Source organism: Symphalangus syndactylus, chromosome 18 (assembly GCF_028878055.3).
Source record: "Symphalangus syndactylus isolate Jambi chromosome 18, NHGRI_mSymSyn1-v2.1_pri, whole genome shotgun sequence".
NCBI lineage: Eukaryota > Metazoa > Chordata > Mammalia > Primates > Hylobatidae > Symphalangus > Symphalangus syndactylus.
Genome location: NC_072440.2, coordinates 69,307,385 through 69,326,029, shown reverse-complemented (window position 1 = coordinate 69,326,029; position 18,645 = coordinate 69,307,385). Strand labels below are relative to the sequence as shown.

General features: G+C 45.1%; 1 long non-coding RNA gene across 1 annotated transcript in view; it reads right to left on the bottom strand.

The window, feature by feature from the left end:
* Positions 1–15,399, bottom strand: part of LOC129467816 (uncharacterized) — a 43,015-nt gene extending 27,616 nt beyond the window's left edge. Inside the window, exons 1-2 of the long non-coding RNA XR_008652483.2 lie at positions 15,277–15,399; positions 5,804–6,060 (exon numbers count right to left, since the gene is read on the bottom strand). This is a non-coding gene — a long non-coding RNA (uncharacterized lncRNA). The remainder of the gene's footprint in view (positions 1–5,803; positions 6,061–15,276) is intronic.
* Between the last annotated feature and the right edge of the window lie 3,246 nt (positions 15,400–18,645).

Here is an 18,645-nt window from a genome sequence, read left to right as displayed (position 1 = left end):
CATCTTGTTCTCCAGTGCTTCTAGAAAATACATAGTGCCCAGGGAGCTTTTGCATTAACTTCTATTTTTTTTTTTTTTTTTTTTTTTTGAGACGGAGTTTCGCTCTTATTGCCCAGGCTGGAGTGCAATGGTGCAATCTCAGCTCACTGCCACCTGGGAGGCAGACTCCCAGGTTCAAGCAATTCTCCTGCCTCAGCCTCCCCAGTAGCTGGGATTACAGGCATGTGCTACCACACCCGGCTAATTTTTTATTTTTAGTAGAGATGGGATTTCTCCATGTTGGTGAGTCTGGTCTGGAACTCCTGACCTCAGGTGATCTGCCCACCTCAGCCTCCCAAAGTGCTGAGATTACAGGTGTTAGTCAACATGCTTGGCCCACATTAACTTCTTTCACATTCATTCGTGGTCTTATTTCGCTGTTGGAGGTAGAAGACCTGCAGTATATTATCCTCACCGTTCCTTACTAGATGTTCATAACTTATGGCAGGTGCATGGACTAAACACCTAAATGCTTATATTAAATTTCTGGATTTAGCATTTATCAGCTGTGTGATCTTGAGCAAGTCACTTAACCTCTCTGTGTTGCAGTTTTCATAATCAAAACAGGGAAAATAACAATATCTTGGCCAGGTGCGGTGGCTCATGCCTGTAATCCCAGCACTTTGGGAGGCCGAGGCGGGCGGTTCACAAGTTCAGGAGATCGAGACCATCCTGGCTAACACGGTGAAACCCCGTCTCTACTAAAAATACAAACAAAAATTAGCCGGGTGCGGTGGCGGGTGCCTGTAGTCCCAGCTACTCGGGAGGCTGAGGCAGGAGAATGGCACGAACCCAGAGGTGGAGCTTGCAGTGAGCCAAGACAGCACCATTGCACTCCAGCCTGGGTGACAGAGCAAGACTCCGACTCAAAAAAAAAAAAAAAAAAAAACAATATCTTAGGATGTTATCTGAAATTTTGCAAGTAATCAATGCATGCTATTATATTTATTAATCAAATAGGTTCTATTGCAAGGCTCCTTTTCTCCTCTGTGCTAGGAACTAGGAAAAATAGATATGATCAAGACACAGTTCCTGACCTTGAAGGGCTCTGAGACACGATTCTCAGATGTCTGGCATTGGCGTGGGTCTTTGGGAATGAGATTCTAAGTATTGTGTTTAATAAATGAAGTAGAAGTCTCACGATGTTAGATGGCACACATTCCTATGAAAATAAATGCTTCTCTTTTACCTTGCTGCTTGGTGCTTCAGTTGACGTTATAGGGCAACCCTGCTTGTAGCCTAACCAGGCAGATAAGGTACCTACATGTGCAATAGGAAGATACGTCACCAGGCTCAGTCCCTGCACAATGTCACATTCAAGGAAAGACAGCAAGCAGCCAACATTATTCAAAGCAAATTTATGTTTCTGTGGGTTCCTTTCAAAGCATGTCCCAAAGGATGCAATTTAAAACTGAAAGCAGTGCTTTTAAAATCTTTTTGTTTTATTCCTTCCAATTTCCTTTCTCATTCTTTTTCCTACCAAATGTTTACCTGAAATGAAATCTGTGATTCTTTTCTGCCTCTTTCTCTCCATTTCCCATTCATATGGTAGCCAAGCCCTACCTCTCTCACATGCCCATCCTCTTGCTCACAAGCTGTTTCCCTTTCCTTCCTCTTCCTCCAGTCCTGATGCTCACAGGCCCCAATCCCTTTCTCTTTTTTTTTTTCCTTTTTTTTGAGATGGAGTCTCACTCTGTCACCAGGCTGGAGTGCAGTGATGCAATCTCTACTCACTGCAACCTCGGCCTCCTGGGTTCAAGTGATTCTCCTGCCTCAGCCTCCCAAGTAGCTGGGACTACAGGCGCGCACCACCACGCCCAGCTATTTTTTTTGTATTTTTAGTAGAGACGAGGTTTCACCATGTTGGCCAGGATGGTCTCGATCTCTTGATTTGTGACCTGGCCACCTTGGCCTCCCAAAGTGCTGGGATTACAGGTGTGAGCCACCACACCTGGGCCCCCCTTCCTTCCTTCCTTCCTTCCTTCCTTCTTCTTTCATTTTTTTATTTCTTTCTGAAGGAGTTTCACTCTTGTTGCCCAGGCTGGAGTGCAGTGGCATGATCTCGGCTCACCCCAACTTCCACCTCCCATGTTCAAGTGATTCTTCTGCCTCAGCCTCTTGAGTAGCTGGGATCACAGGGGCCTGCCACCTCGCCCAGCTACTTTTTTGTATTTTTAGTAGAGACGGGTTTTCACCATGTTGAGCAGGCTAGTCTTGAACTCCTGACCTCAGGTGATCTGTCCTCCTCGGCTTTCCAAAGTGCTGGGATTACAGGCGTAAGCCACTGCACCTCACACCCCCATTTCCTTTCTACAAGCCTGCACTCCCAGCCCTTTCCACACCTTGCAATCTCTTGGGACAGGAAATCTGGCTCCATTTCTCACTGTGTCTGGGTGGAAATCTGCCCATTTCCTGGATAACAAGGGAGAGTCAGAAACAGACCCCGAAAGAAAAAACTTCTTCCTTCATAGAAAGGATCTTGGAGGTTGTGGTATGCAGAATTTTTGGACATCCCTTAGGATCTCCCCACCCTCTGCCCCCCGGTGTCTATGCCTTACATAATCCCTGGGTCTGTGAACATGATGGATATTATTCCTGTGATTAGGTTATGTGAGATGACACATTCACTTTAAAAAGGGAGATCATTCGGCCGGGTGCGGTGGCTCATGCCTGTAATTCTAGCACTTTGGGAGGCCCAGTTGGGCAGATCATGAGGTCAGGAGATCGAGACCATCCTGGCTAACAAGGTGAAACCCCGTCTCCACTAAAAATACAAAAAATTAGCCGGGCGTGGTGGCGTGTGCCTGTAGTCCCAGCTACTCAGGAGGCTGAGGCGGGAGAATGGCGTGAACCCGGGAGGCAGAGCTTACAGTGAGCCGAGATCCGGCCACTGCACTCCAGCCTGGGCAGCAGAGCGAGACTCCATCTCAAAAAAAAAAAAAAAAAAAAAAGGGAGATCATTCAAGGTGCACTTGACCTAATCAAATGAGCTCTTTGAAAGCAGAAGTGTTTCTCAGGTTGGTCACTGAGGAAGAAGTCAGAGATGTGCTCTTGCTGGGCTGGAAGAGGTAACAACCATGTTGCGAGCTGTCCATGGGGACAATGTGGCAAGGAATGTGGGTGTCCTATAGGAGGTAAGAGAAGCCCCGATAAGGAAACAGGGACCTCAGTCCTACAACCTCAAGGAGCTGATTTTGGCCAACAACTTTAAAGATTTTGGAAGTTGATATGGTTTGGCTGTGTCCCCACCCAAATCTCATCATGAATTGTAGCTCCCATAATTCCCATGTGTTGTGAGAGGAGATAATTGAATCATGAGGGTGGTCTCCCTTATACTGTTCTTGTGGTAGTGAATATGTCTCAAGAGATCTGATGGTCTTATAAGGGGAAACCCTTTCCACCTGGCCCTCACTTCTCTCTTGTCTGCCACCGTGTAAGATGTGCCTTTCACCTTCTGCCATGATTGTGAGGCCTCCCCAGCCACATGGAACCATGAGTCCATTAAACCTCTTTTTCTTTCTAAATGACCCAGTCTCAGGTATGTCTTTATCAGCAGCGTGAAAACAGACTACTACAGAAATGGATTTTTTCCCCAGAGTATCCAAAAAGAAACACAGGCTGGCTGACACCTTGATTTCAGCCTTGTGAGACCCTGCAAACAGAACCCAGCAATGCCGTTGCTGGACCTCTGACCTATATACAACTGTGAGCTAATCAGTGGGAGTTGCTCTGGACCTCTAAGTTTGCCATTATTTGTTACCTAGCAATAGAAAATCAACACAAAGCAAGAGTAAAGACAGACAGGATAAGAAAGCTCATACATGAATGATTTCTGTTTCTGTTGGAGATGAAAGTATTACTAGTCACACAGAGCAAGGGCTAGGGGCTAAACGAGCTGCACTGATGGTAAATGCTGATAGAGGCCTGTGGAGGGGAACTTGTGGCCCAGGGCAGCAAGAAATGCTCCATTGGAGAGATGGGGTACATGCGAGTGACAATGGGAAGAGTTGGTAGCTGGAGAGAACTGGGAAAGCCTTCAGGTAAGGGGAGTGATTTAAGCACAACTGTGTGAGCAGAAATATGCAAGAGGTGCTATAGGAAGAGGAGGGAGGCTGCCACTGATCCCATCTATCTTCCCTGTCTGACTTGGCTGAGGCCATTCCAGACAATTCTCTGAATATGTTATGCATTTTCACATCTCCAGGCATTTGCAGAGACCTCTTCTTCTGCCTATAACAACCTATCTGCCTTCCTCCCTTGTCTTTCAAGACCCAGCCCAAGGCTCCTCCCCTACAGTTCCCAGTCTCAGAAAGGTGCATCTCGAGCCTGCTTTCATGGCTCATAAATAGAAGCTGGGACTTCAGTAGACTTTTTCTCTTTCTTTTTTTTTTTTTTTGAGACGGAGTCTCGCTCTGTCCCTCAGGCTGGAGTGCAGTGGCGCGATCTCGGCTCACTGCAAGCTCCGCCTCCCGGGTTCACGCCATTCTCCTGCCTCAGCCTCTCCGAGTAGCTGGGACTACAGGCGCCCACCACCATGCCCAACTAATTTTTTGTATTTTTAGTAGAGATGGGGTTTCACCGTGGTCTCGATCTCCTGACCTCGTGATCCGCCCGCCTCGGCCTCCCAAAGTGCTGGGATTACAAGCGTGAGCCACCGTGCCCAGCCTCTTTCTTTCTTTCTTTCTTTCTTTCTTTCTTTCTTTCTTTCTTTCTTCTTTCTTCTTTCTTCTTCCTTCCTTCCTTCCTTCTTTCTTTCTTTCTCTTTCCTTTTCTTTCTCTCTCTCTCTCTTTCTTCCTTTCTTTTTTTGATAAAGTTTTGCTCTGTCACCCAGGCTGGAGTGCAGTGGTGCTATCTCCGCTCACCACAACCTCCACCTCCTGGGTTCAAGCGATTCTCCTGCCTCAGCCTCCCAAGTAGCTGGGATTACAGGCATGTGCTACCACGCCCAGCTAATTTTTTTGCATTTTTAGTAGAGACGGGGTTTCACCATGTTGGCCAGGCTGGTCTCGAACTCCTGACCTCATGACCCACCCGCCTCGGCCTCCCAAAGTGCTGGGATTACATGCATGAGCCACCGCACCTGGCCTAGACTTGTTCTTTCTACTATCCCACATTTAGTAAAGAAAGGAAAGAAACTCTTTCCCAGGTCAATAATCAACCTCAAATGTATCCTTTTGCTCTAATTCTTATTTCCAAATGGCAGGCTTTCTTACAGCAGGGCCCACCCCCCAGGCTGGCCAGGCTGACAGCCCAATTCTGTAGGAGCCCTTGGCTGTGAATTTCTACAGTAGCTGAAACTGTGAGGAGCTTCCCGAGGCTCCCCGAGAGAACTGGAGGGCCCCAGGCTCTTCCCACGGCATCCTCGATCATGTTCTCGTTTCCTCCTCCAGAAACGTGGGGCTAAAATAAGCCCAGAAGCTGAGGAAGGGCTGAGTCAGACCCTCAGAGTGGAGCAATCACTGCACGGCTGCTCCTTGTAAGAAACAACCCGTTGCGCCTGAGTTGTTTATTGCCAGGAGCTGTAAGTGAAAAATAAGCTCTCCTAAGCCAGGCTGGGAGCAGGCTCCTCTTCCTGGAGGTGGCACGATGCTTCACAGCTTGGAAACGTTCTGTGCCAGTATAAAAGGGGTGGCTGGCATACTTCCCTCCGAGCAGGAAAGCCTGGTGACAAAGGGGAAGGAGCCTGGGCTGGAAGCCAAGTGGCACTAGGGTTAGTCTCAACTTCATTGCTTACCAGGTACATCAAATGAATGATACCCTTACCCGCTGAGTCTCCCTCTTCTCAGTTGCAAGATTAAAATGTAAGCCCAGATGACGTCTGAGTTTCTTCCTGGCCCCGGCTTTCTTTTGATTTGTCCAAGCAGCTCCGCAAACTCACTCTCAGGCCCTAAACGATGTGAGCTGTTAACGGTGGAGAAAGGGATTCCGACGTGGCCTATGGCAGCCGTTGCTTCATTGAGTCTGGTTCAATCAGCACCCACTGATCGGGCACCTCTGCTGTCCAGGCATCTGGGAAATGGCTGGGGATACAGAGGGGAAAAAGACAGGGTTTCTTCAGGAACTCACTTTCCAGCAGGTGAGAGTATGAGTGGAAAAGGTGGACAAAACAAAAAGCTGACCAACAACACAAACTCCTTTGCTAAGCCCTGAATGAATGATCTGGACAAGTAGCTCAGAATGAGGAACAGTTCACAAGAGTCCAGGTGGGAGTGGGCTTCAGCTGGAAATTCAATTCTGTTACCATTAGGTTGGTACAAAAGTAATTGCAGTTTTTGCCATTCCTTTTTTTTTTTCTTCTTTTTTCGAGACGGAATCTTGCTCTGTCGCCCAGGCTGGAGTGCAGTGGCATGATCTCGGCTCACTGCAACCTCCGCCTCCCTGGTTCAAACGATTTTCCTGCCTCAGCCTCCGGAGTAGCTGGGATTACAGGCATGTGCCACCACGCCCAGCTAATTTTTGTATTATTAGTAGAAACGGGGTTTCACCATGTTGCCCAGGCTGGTCTTGAACTCCTGTACTCAGGTGATCCACCCACCTCGGCCTCCCAAAGTGCTGGGATTACAGGCGTGAGCCACTGCACCCAGCCACGCCATTACTTTTAAAAATAGCAAAAACCGCAATTACTTTTGCACCAACCAGATAGATTTTTCCCATCTCAGTGAAGTTTTATTGAGAAAGAGGCCAGTAAGAAATGATTACAGAGGTCGAAATTTACTTTCTTCAGATGATCTAACATTTTAATGTACATGTAGTTCTTCCCAGACAGCAAGAATAATTCAGGGTTGGTTTTCATCCCAAAGTTTCCCCATACTTAAGAGAAAAACCATTCACACGCAGCGATGGGGGCCACTGAACTGAAAATACTTCTAATGCAAAAGAGTAAGAGACTAAATCATTACCGAAGAGTTCAGGTCCTATTTCAATGATACTCTCTCTCTCAGATTCACCACAGTCAGCACTTCCAAAATGTCTTTCAAACATTTAAAAAACAGTTATTAATGACATTTGCATTTTAAGCCACAATTAAAACAAATGTTAAGATTTAATGACATATTTTAATATTTCCAAATATCACACTGGGCCGCAATGGCTCATGCCTGTAATCCCAGCCCTTTGGGAGGCTGAGGCAGGCAGATTGCTTGAGCTCAGGAGTTTGGAAGCAGCCTGAGCAACATGGCAAAACCCCATCTCTACAAAAATTAGCTGGGAGTGGTGGCATGCACCTGTAATCCCAGCTACTTGCAGGGCTGAGGTAGGAGACTTGCTGGAGCCCAGGAGGTCGAGGCTGCAGAGACCCACGTTCACGCCACTGCACTCCAGCCTGGATTACAAAGCGAGACTTTGTCTCAAAAAAAAAAAAAAAAAAAATCACTTAAAAGGCTACATTTAGTCAGGCACAGTGGTTCACACCTGTAATTCCAGCACTTCAGGAGACTGAAACCGGAGAATCACTTGAGGCTGGTAGTTTGAGACCAGCCTGGGAAACAAGGCAATACCCTGTCTCTACAAAAAAAAGTTATAAAAATGAGCTGGGCACAGTGGCACATACCAGATGACCTAGCTACTAGGGAGGCTGAGGAGCAAGGATCACTTGAGCCCAGGAAGTTGAGGCTGCAATGAGTTATGATTGTGCCACTGTACCCCAGAGGGAGACCCTGTCTCTAAAATAAATAAATATTTTTAAAAGGCTTTATTTAATTTTATGATTTTCTCATTGGGATTTTTTTTTGCCATCAACTTTTTAGTTTGAAGCTTGAAAAATGAATTAAAATAAGCAAAATTTGAGACATCATGCATGCAGAAAATGAATAAAACAAAACGGCAGACTGAATAAAATGTACTACATTACATATTTATAAAGCAAACGCTATATAACCACCAATCAGGTTCTATGGTTCTATAGATTCCCTCTCTTTTCATCGAAATTACATGTGTGCTGTTTGTAACCGTAACTGTAATGCAGCACATAAGGCACCTAGGGTGCTTCCTGATATACACTCAGTACTCAGTATGTACTCATCCTAATTGTGAGTCACTGATTCATTCAACAAACATTCGCTGAGTTTATATTATATGCCAGCTTTGTATCAAGCACTGGAGAAAGAAAAATGGCTAGACATAGTGCTCCATCCCAGCACCACGAAGGAGACAGACACGTGCAACTGAAAGTGATTACAGCTCAAGTTAGTGGAGAGCTCTCCCCAGTAACCCCAGGGCATAGAAGAAGGAGTGGTTTTTCTGCAGAAGGAAAAGGAGTTTGCCAATGGGCACGGTGGGAAAAGAGCTGTTGTTCTACCACAAGTAATGACATGAGCAGAGGCACAGAGACCTGGGTGAGCAGCCTCATCCCTGTGCACGGTGGGGCAGGAAGGATGGGGGATGGGGGATGGGGGATGGGGGATGGGGGATGGGGGATGGGGGATGGGGGATGAATCAGGGGAAAGCTGAAGTTTTTCTTTGGGAACAGGGGAACTAGTAGAATCCTGTAAGTACATCAAATCTATGGTGAAGATTTTTCTCACAATGGGGTGGAAGTTTTGAGTTTATGGGGAAATATCATTTACCTCCACATAATAATAATAATAATTACTAATATTATTATTAGCAATTATACTACTGTTGCTAAGCCTCCTGAGCATTGCATATGTGCATATGTATTGCGTCATTTATCACCACAAAAAGCCCCTGAGGTATCTGCTATTATTACTGAGAGGCAGTAGAATTTAATTATTATGAATGCACGCTCTGAAGCTACATTATTTGTGTTAAGGTCCTGGCTCCACATTTGGGCAAGTAGCTTAACCTCCCCATGACCCAATTTTCTTATCTTTGTAATGAGGTAATAAAATTGTCGAGCTGATGAGGTTGTGGAAAGGATTTAATAAAATTCTACCTGTGAAATGTTTAAAATAATGTCTGTCCAATACATTGTGTTTAATGAAAGTTGCCTTTTATTGACCCATTTCACAGAGGAGAAAACTGAGGCTTGGGGAGAGGAGGTCACATTTCAAAGGTCACCTGGCCAGTAAGTTGAAGGTTCTGGATTCAAACCCAGGAAATCTCAACACAGAGCCCCATCTCTCTACCATCTAACAAGCCAGGTTTGGTTGCTAAAGTTGGGGCTTTCTCTGGCAAACTTTTGACATGCTTAACTCTGTTTCAAGGACTTCCTTTTTTAAATTAAAAAAAAAAAAAAAGTTAACAGACAGGATCTGGCTCTGTTGTCCAGGCAGGAGTGCAGTGGCTATTTATAGGAATGATCATGGCACACTGCAGCCTGGGACTCCTGAGCTCAAGTGATCTTCCGTCTCAGCCTCGTGACTAGCTGGGACTACAGGTATGCACCACCATGCCTGATTCAAGGACCTTCTTAAGTCATCCCCTGCCAAAAGGTCCAGCCAGAAGGGGATGAGGAAATGTACCTTTATTTGCTTATTGCTACCTGAAGGAACCATTAATTAATTAATGGATTTTATCAAACATTTATTCACTTACAGATATAGTTTCAATGTTTGCCACCTCCAAATCTCATGTTGAAATGTGATCTCCAATGTTGGAGGTGGGGCCCAGTGGGAGTGGGAGGTGTTTGAATCATGTGGGCAGATCTCTCAAGAATGGCTTCGTGTCCTCCCTGCAGTAAAGAATTCACTGGAGATCTGGTTGTTTAAAGGAGGCTGGCATCTCCTCCTCTCCTTCTTGCTCCTGCTCTTGCCATGTGACACCACTTGCTCCACCTGCATCTTCTGCCATAATTATAAGATTCCTGAGGCCCTCACCAGAACAGATACCAGCAGCATGCTTCTTGCACAGTCTGTAGAATCGTGAGCCAAATAAACCTCTGTTCTCTGTAAATTACCCAGTCTCAGGGAATCCTTTATGGCAACACAAAGTGAACTAACACACTTATTCATCCCCTAAGTGTTCAGCATCGAATTTTGTCATTTCACATAATTATCTCAGATACTGTCCACCACCAAAACTGTCTGACTATTCCCATTTTCTAAGTGGGGACATTGATGCTCAGAGGAGTTAAATAACATGTTCAAGGCCAGACAATTGCTGTTGACTTTGCAATGTCTACCCCACACCATCTGCAGGGGTGGGACCTGATTAATGTGAGCTAGTCACAGAAATCACATCTCCATTTCCAGTGGGAGAATTCAAGCTAAGCCAATTAGTACAGAGCATCCTGCCAGCTGTAGGGATTAGTTCAGAAATAAGAGTCCATTTGAATAAAAAAGGTGCAAGGGGAAATTTTCTGGGGCTTCTGCAGATATTGTCCTCTCTCTCTGGAGAAAGCATCAGCAGGAGCCAGTTTGATCCTCTGACATTGCTGTGTGTGGATTTGAGGTCTGGGGATGCTGCAGCCACCTCACAATAAGCTTGTGCGTGACACTGGTGCAGGGGTAGGAATGGCCAGGAGCATCACAGAGACCACTGGATAAAGCCAATCCTGAAGCTTCCTGCTATGTGGGCCAACAGATGTCCTTATTGTTCCAACAGTCTGAGTAAGAATTTCTGCACAGTTCGCACAGCGCAGAACTTGGTTCCAAGTCCAAGTCCAAACTGGGGCTACTCCCCAATCCGTGCCTTCCTACCATGCACGGCTGCAGACATGGTTCTTCTACTCAAGTTGTTTACCATCTGGCAGGAGGTTTTTGGCATTCTGCTATAGTGGCAGATTTGGTCATCAGTCACAATGCCAAGCTGATGGTGGTTTGAGTCATTGTTTTTCTGTTGGCCTATTTCTTTCATAATAAATATGTATTGCTTAGATAATAAAAACAACAAAGGGGAAAATTCCATGTGAGGCAGAGGTAAACAAAAAAGCTCTGCTTTTAGGAGGCTTATATAAAGATCAAGCTGTATGATGTGTGTTGAGCATGCTTTAAAGAATGCTAAACTTGGTGGGGCCCAAGACAGATAAAAGACACTAAGCCTTTTATTATAACACTAGGCGCTAGTGACTTTTGAGACCTGACAATTAATTAGGAGGAGCTGGTTGTAGTTATTATCAAACCTCCCTAATTTCCCCAAGTGAATGGGTGAGGGCTGGGTTGAGGAGAGATGGAGAGGTGGTAAGAATCCTCTGAAGCCCGTTTCTGGAACCTTGGTTTCTCAGGATCGCCGCTTCCTTGGTGGAGTTCCTTTCTGCTCTCCTGCAACTGTCCCTTGTGAGCCTCTGACTCCATAGGACTGGCCCCAGCTAACCCTTTGTTGCTAAGGATGTATCATCTTGCTGGGCTTTACCAAGGGCGTTAATAAAACAGCTTCTATGTTTATAGCCACACAAAGGTAGGCAAGGAAAAGACCCTAATTTGGAAAGCAGAAACCCACTCTGCCACTGAAGCCCAACTCCTGATCTTCCCACCCCCAAAGGCATAGGATAAGATTCCCTTCCCCTCACTGATTGGATTAATTTCAGCCTCATTGACAATTTCCCCCTCCAGACTCATTTACCTACTGTTGTTTTTAACCTCAAAAAACGTCATGGCAACGAAGATCAGAGGAAAGATCACAGTGTCTGGAGTCAGAGAGACATATGCATTTGCATCCCACCTCTGCCTCTTGCTAGAACTCTGATTTTGGGCAGGTTGCTTGAGGTCAGCTCCCTCATCTGTAGGGGGTTGTGATGAAATAAATGATGTAATAGAAACTTTATAAATGCATGAAATTACTGAGGAATTTATGTGCTTTTGGAGGAATTATGGGGCAGGGAAGCAAGAGAGATGCCTTAATTTTCTCCCAGGGATGACAGTGGAAGGCAAGGAAGAGTGTTACAGCTGAGGGAACAGACAGTGGAAGGCCTGGGGACAAATGAAGTCCAAAATAGCTGGAACGTAGAATATGGGAAATAAATGAAGGCTCGAGATCTGAGGGTTCAAAGCCATACAAGGACTTAGCACATTATCCTAGAGAAGGAAGGGGTCATTGAAGGGTTTTAAGCAAGGGAATAGCTTGACATGTGTTTTTAAAACTTTACTGTGCCTGTGTAGAGAATAGTTTGCAGTGGGTCAAGGCTGGAGCTGGCAGCCCGGTTTGGGGGCTGATGAACTAGTCCAGAGGATGGGTGGTGGCCTGAACCAGAGAGACAAAAGTGGGATCGAGAAAAGTGGATGGCTGTGCCACTTGCTATGGCTTCAAGCAAGTTACCTAACCTCAGTTAAGTTACTCAACCTTCACTGAGTTAAGTCTCAGGTTTTTCCCCCATTGTTTATGGAGTACAGTAATAGTATCTGCATCCTAGAGTTTTTAGGGGATTAAACGAGAGAATGCATATAGAGCGCATAGCACAGCATCTGCCACATCGTATGCGCTGGCAAGATGGAAGCGACTATTACCATTGTTAGTAGTGGAAGTCATGTTGGCAAATATCACAGGGTGCATTCGGGGCATGCTGCTTAAATGAATGAAATAAGTGAATAGACAGTGAGTGCCAGAAAATGCCCTTTTCAAGACTGAAATCTTGTTTAAAAGGTATAAATAGTCCTGGTGAGGAAGGACAGAGAGAGGCAGGGAGGGTTGTTGTCTAAAGAGGTCAATGTGCTCTCTTGGTGAGCTCTTCTGAGAGTTAGGACACAAAGAGAATGTGTCCAAATGGTGAACAGGTGGGGCAGGCAGGCTGGAGTCCTTTTGAAGAGGGTCAGGAAACAAAAGCCTGCAAGCAGCACAGATGTGTGAAAAAGCTATTTTTAGTCTGGTACAAGAAGCCCACAGGAGAAGCACCACCCCTAACCTTAGTCCTCTTTGTCTCTGTCTTCTCTGCCGGGAACATCAATCATCATGTCAGGAGGGCAGGTGTTAAGATTGGTCAGAGGAAATAAAAATCCAAGAGAGATGAAGATATAGTGAGAGAATGTCATGCTCTATTAAATGCATTCAAGTCTCATTGCTCAGAGAAATGACGTGTTAGGGTTCAACTCAAAATACAAATGTTTTGTTGTTTTTGCAGGTTTTAAAGGAATATATGCTCTTTTTTTTTTTTTTTTTTTTTTTTTTTTTGAGACGGAGTCTTTCTCTGTTCCCTAGGCTGGAGTGCAGTGGCGCGATCTCGGCTCACTGCAAGCTCCGCCTCCCGGGTTCACGCCATTCTCCTGCCTCAGCCTCCCAAGTAGCTGGGACTACAGGCACCCGCCAACACGCCCGGCTAATTTTTTGTATTTTTAGTAGAGACGAGGTTTCACTGTGTTAGCCAGGATGGTCTCGATCTCCTGACCTCGTGATCCGCCCGCCTCGGCCTCCCAAAGTGCTGGGATTACAGGCGTGGGCCACCGCGCCCGGCCTGTAATATATGCTCATTTTAAGACTCAAACTAACAATAGAAACTATTTTGAGCACCAACTATATGGCAGGACATAAGCCTAGACCTTTATGTATATTTATGTCATTTAATTATCTTTTTTTTTTTTTTTTGAGATGGAATTTCACTGTCGTTGCCCAGGCTGGAGTGCAATGGCGTGATCTCAGCTCACCACAACCTCTGCCTCCCAGGTTCAAGCAATTCTCCTGCCTCAGCCTCCTGAGTAGCCAGGATTACAGGCATGTGCCACCACGCCTGGCTAATTTTGTATTTTTAGTAGAGACGGGGTTTCTCCATGTTGGTCAGGCTGGTCTCGAACTTCTGACCTCAGGTGATCCACCTGCCTTTACCTCCCAAAGTTCTGGGATTACAGGCGTGAGCCATTGCACCCAGCCTGTCATTTAATTATCATCCAAACTTATTGTGTGCATATTATCACTTACCCATTCTACAACTAATGAGCCCAAGACCAAGAGAGCTTAGGTGACTTGCCCAGAGTCGCACAGCTTGTTCTATGACCTGCTCATTTGGACAAGTTACTTAATCTCCCTATGCCTCAGCTGGTTCAACTGTTACAGAGGATAAGGACCCAACTGGTTTGGCTGACTCGAGTTTCAAATCCTCTCTCCCAGTAGACTGAAGTGTGCTTAGACATTAGAACCACACTCTCATTCAAAATCTTCTTTTACGACTTACTAACTTTATGTCTTTGGGCAAGCCATATAGCCACATGCCTCAGCTCCTCTTCTGAAAACTAGGGGTTTTTTTTTTGTTTTTTTTTTTTGAAACGAAGTCTCACTCTATCGCCCAGGCTGGAGTGCAGTGGCACGATCTTGGCTCACTGCAAGCTCCACCTCCCAGGTTCACGCCATTCTCCTGCCTCAGCCTCCCAAGTAGCTAGGATTACAGGCACACACCACCACGCCCAGCTAATTTTTCTTTTTTCTTTTTATTTTATTTTTTTTTTTAGTAGAGATGGGGTTTCACTATGTTGGTCAGGCTGGTCTTGAACTCCTGACCTTGTGATCCGCCCACCTCAGCCTCTCAAAGTGCTGGGATTACAGGCGTGAGCCACCACGCCTGGCCTAAAACTGGGGATCTTAATAGTGACAATGGGCTGTTGCAAGGATTAAATTAGCTAATACAGGCTAAATGCTTATAATACTACCTGCTCTCTCATAGCTAATAGCTGATATTAATATAATTGGTAGCAGTAGTATTTCTATCCTGTCTTGTTAGGACAACATAACTTATCCCAGCAAGGTTCATTAGAAAAAAAAAAATGGACTTTCCAGGGCAGGCAGATCTCTTCTGAGAATCCAAGGAGCTCACACCTGTGAAACACTCCGAATAGTGCCTGGAAAATAGTCGTGTTTATGCCCATGTTTAGTTGTTATTATCTATAAATTCCATGACGCAAGCTCTTAACTTTTATTTGCTACCTCTTCACACTGCATTATCATGCCTAAAAAAATCTCATCATCCAGAGACAGATATCATTAATAGTTTCTTGTGTATCTTCCCTTACTTTTGAAGCAACTGCGTAAATGTGTTTCTATGCCAGGTTCACATTTAACTGAGTTAAACATAGTGGGTGTGAACTCTGGCATTGGCAGATAGTGGCTCTGTGGCCTTAGGGAGGTAATTTCACTTGCCTGAATCATAGTTTATTTATCTGCAAAATGAGGATAATAATCATAGTTTCCTTCTCTGCAAAATGAGGATAATAATCTCATAGAGTGGTAGTGAGGACAAAACATACCATTTTAAGGCACTTAGAACAATCTTGTCACATAGGCTTGAAAAAGACTTAGTAATTTAAAATAAATGTTCTACACAATGGCCACAGTAATCCTTATAAATCACATTGTGTTACTTTTCTGCTTAAACTCTGGAATTTTCTTATTGTATTTGGAATTAAATTCATATGCCTTACCTTGGTCTATGTGAAGGGTCTTGGTGTCCTGAAAAATGTTATTTTCATTTTCTACCTAGTTCAGAACTGAGGGAGACATAGATGAATGTTTGCAGTGTGTCGTTTAAATCTGTGGGATAGTAGATATCACCAACTAAATTGTGCCCCTCACCCACCCAAATTAACATGTTGAAGTTCTGACCCCCCCATTATGAGGTAGGGCCTTTAAAGAGCTCAAAAATATTCCAGTTGCAGTCCTAGCATATGCAGACATGAGAAGCGGGGGATATGAATTTTCCTACTAAGAATCTACAAGGCCAGCCCGGGCACGGTGGCTCACAGCTGTAATCCCAGCACTTTGGGAGGACGAGGAGGGTGGATCACGAGGTCAGGAGTTCAAGACCAGCCTGGCTAAGATGGTGAAACCCATTCTCCATCGCTCCTGCCTGGGCGATAGAGTGAGACTACCTCTCAAAGAAAAAAAAAAAAAGAATCTACAAGGCCATGAAGGAGAGGCCCTAATTCAATATGACTGGTGTCCCTCTAAAGAAGAGAAGAGGCCGGGTGCGGTGGCTCATGCCTGTAATCCCAGAACTTTGGGAGGTCAAGGCAGGCGAATCACGAAGTCAGGAGATTGAGACCATCCTGGCCAACATGGTGAAACCCTGTCTTTACTAAAAATACAAAAAAATTAGCTGGGCATGGTGGCACACACCTGTAGTCCCAGCTACTCGGGACGCTGAGGCAGAAAAATTGCTTGAACTGGGAGGCGGAGGTTGCAGTGAGCCAAGTTCGCACCACTGCACTCCAGCCTGGCAACAGAGCGAGACTCCGTCTCAAAAAAAAAAAAAGAGATACCAGGGATGCACCCATAGAGAAAAGGCCGTGTGAGAAGACAGCATGAAAGTGACCATCTGTAAGCCATAAAGAGAGGCCTCAGGAGAAACCAAACCTACTGACACCTCCATCGTGGACTTCCAGTCTCTAGAACTGTGAGTGGACAAACTTCTGATGTTTAAGTCATGCAGTCTGTGGTATTTTGTTACGGCATCCCTAGAAAACTAATACACTAGGTGTCCTAGGACAGCACCCAAAAAACAATCTTATATTCCAGATCACAGGCAAAGGTGGACATTGACGATGGTGGACCTAGGGACTTAAAGAATGGCAGGACACCACCTTTCTCTCCATATTTCAGATCCATCCACCTTCTTTTCCCGCAGGAGCTCTGACTGTAGCAGGTTGATAGTGACTGGCACTCCTAACCCTCCCTCCTTAACAGGACATTCTGCAAAAGGAGGGGAGATTTGCTGTTTTCCAGCCACCTAAGATCAAACCTTAAGGTACCCTTTTGCCTTTCCCTGATTAGTTTCTTTTCTTTTTCTTCTTTTTTTTTTTTTTTTTTGAGACGGAGTTTTGCTCAGTCGCCCAGTCTGGAGTGCAGTGGCACGATCTTGGCTCACTGCAAGCTCGGCCTCCTGGGTTCACGCCATTCTCCTGCCTCAGCCTCCAGAGTAGCTGGGACTACAGGTGCCCGCCACCACGCCTGGCTAACTTTTTGTATTTTTTTTAGTAGAGACGGGGTTTCACCGTGTTAGCCAGGATGGTCTCCATCTCGTGACCTGGTGATCTGCCCGCCTCGGCCTCCCAAAGTGCTGGGATTACAGGCGTGAGCCACCGTGCCGGGCTCCCTGATTAGTTTCAATGATTATTTCTGGGCCAGTCACTGGTCAGACAGCCTCATGGTCTGGGTGGAAACAAAAGGGAACATGATTTTTAGCACGCTGTGAGGTTTTTATAAAGTGGCGGTGGAGCTGGTTGTTGAGGAGAGGTGGGGATTCCTATGTAAGTCAGAGCTTAGGAAAATAGAGCATACTCCATGTTTTACAAGTAGCACGGGATTTAAAACAGATCATTAGATGCTTCTAAAACTACAGTAAGGGACAGAGGGAAATAAATCCGGAAAAGTCACAACTAATCTTTGTATGCTGCTAGTTTTCAAGGAAACGGGAAGGTGGAGGGCCTCAGGAAACTGCTGGCAATGACAGATATCTTCAGTACTGTGGTGAGTGAGTCACAGGAAAATGCCTAGAGGCCTCTCAGAGTCTCACGTCTACTGAAGTTCATACATCTTCTTGCTGTTTCCAAAGGACCAGTGATTCTCTATCAATCATCTATCTTCCTAGTTACCTTCCTACTTACCAATCTAATTCTGGTATTCCAAAACTTGTGTAAATTCCTCACACTGGCAGACTCTAGTTTTCAGAGATTCTGGGATATGTGGCTCGCAGTCACAGGTTTCTGGCCCCTTTGATACATGGAAGAGCATAGAAGGGAGAATGGTAATGAGTTGCTAGCACAGTCTGGTGCAGATCCTCAGAGTAGAGGATGTTGGACAAACAACACCCATGCTACCTTGAGTCATAGATATTGTAAGTACTTCTCTCACATTATTAACATTTTTTCTTAACATGTAAGGGTCCTAGGGGAGCTTAACCTGTTTGAACAGCTTAGAGGGTCTTAGAGACATTGAGGAGATTGGGGAGGGTCAGGATACAGGAAAATATTTTCATTTCCAAATAGAGAAAGAAAATCGAAGTCATAAGCTATAAGTTGGTGAGCTTGGTGGAAATTCTAGGAGAGTTTCTAGACGGGAACATCAAGAAGATGGTACATGAGGACTTCAAAAATAAAACAGTGCTCACAAAAAGGCATCAGACGTTTACAAAGAACAAATTGTACCAAAATCACCTTATTTATTTGTTTGTTTATTTATGAATGACTGAGGGGATTACTGGACCCATGGAGCATGTGGATTTTCATGAGGCATTTACCAAAATCTCATTATGTCTCCGTGAACAAATGGCAAAATGCTGGTGGCACTACTGCTAAGTGCAATCATAACTGAAGGGCTGTGTCCTGAGATTGTTGACTAATGGACCCATGTCAGCCTGGAAAAATGGTCTCAGTTAAGGAGTCCTGGCTTTGATTTTGTCCGGTTCAACCTTTTTATCATTGTTTCTTTTGAGAGCAGTGATGGCTCTCTAATCAAATCTGAGGATGCACCAAGGCAGAGAGAAAGGATAAATGGATTGTATAATAAAATTAGGATTCACCAAACTATCAATAGCCTGGCATGAAGGGCAGAAGGAACAAGTTGAACTGTACTAGAAATAAATCTAGAACATTGCTTCTAGACCTCCAAACAGTATAATGAGGGGAAGAAGGGGTTGGCTTAAGAGCAGACTCTGAAAAAGGACTAAGGCCTTGTTTTCATTGTAAACCATCTTAGACTGCTGGGTCATATTGAACTGTCAAAATAATGAGATGACACTTTGGGTTGCATTTATAGTATTGCTTTGAATAGAATAATACCAGGCATATAGTATA